Here is a 1,211-nt window from a genome sequence, read left to right as displayed (position 1 = left end):
GCTTGGGATCTGATTTGAATTTCAGGATATGAATACATTAAACTGCCATAAGACAACACAGAAGTATAGGACTTGTTCAAATGAGATTGCATAATGTTCAATAAAGAAAAAAACTGTTATACATTCTAGTCTGTATTTTGCTGCCTGCTCCTATCCCTACAACATTCCAGTTCACTTTTTAAAAAGTATTTAAAATATATCAAATTCAATACTGGCATGACAGGTATGTCCTGGACAAATATTTGGACAGAGCACCTACTAGAGGACATAGGTGTAACTGTTCCACTTTTCCCAAGGAAAACAGAAGTGAACAACTACAAAAGAATAAGACAGATCTTAAGCTGAATGCAGTATAACAAGATCAGAACAGCTTCATACTGAGAGGAGATTGTTTTAAGAAACGAATTAAAGAAAATCGAGGAGAGAGAAACCGATTTATAGAATGGGGATAAAAAAAAGAATTGAGTTAAATTTCCAGTTCAGGAAAAATAATAAAATGAATTGCAAGCATAGGGAAAAGGGACATTAGAAAGACTGAAAGAGAGAGAGAAGAGAATATTACAATGGAAGCTACAATAAATTCTAGAAGCCTAACAGCAAATGACAGAGAAGGGTGAAAGCGACTCAGAGGCAATAATGGGAAACTTTCAGATGATGAGAGAAATATGGCTTATGTATTAGCTGATTAATTCACTCCGATTTTTTATCAAGGAAGACATCAAGCCTCAGAAAAAAGACCAAGTTCTATATTGTATCATATCGGTGTATAAGAGGCAGAATTGTTACAGACACAGTGATAGAAGCACTTAAGATTAAAACAAATTGCTAGGGCCCTGTGATATTTTTCAGATTTTACTTAAAGAAACAAGAGATGTTGTTCAAAAGACATTAACAAAACTAATACCCATTGCTTGGCAAATTGGTAATGTAAATGCCATCCATAAAAAGGCCTTACTTCTACTATGTGAAAGATGTTACGTGTCTAGAAACAATAATTACAGCTAAAATATAGAATAATCTGTATGGCAACAGGATAGTAATGTAAGTAAGGTAGATCTCCATTACCTTACCTGTAAGTGTGCTTTGAACCAGGAGTTCAAAGAGCATATGATATAATTTTTAGAAGGCTATTAATAAAGTTCTTCATAAAATATTAATTCCCAAATTGCAGGGAGCATGCATTCAGGGTAATGCATGTACCATATTTGATG

This window comes from Lepisosteus platostomus, chromosome 2 (assembly GCF_059453375.1).
Source record: "Lepisosteus platostomus isolate fLepPlt1 chromosome 2, fLepPlt1.hap1, whole genome shotgun sequence".
NCBI classification, from domain to species: domain Eukaryota; kingdom Metazoa; phylum Chordata; class Actinopteri; order Semionotiformes; family Lepisosteidae; genus Lepisosteus; species Lepisosteus platostomus.
The sequence above is the reverse complement of the archived record's forward strand: the minus strand, read 5'-3'. Positions refer to the sequence as shown.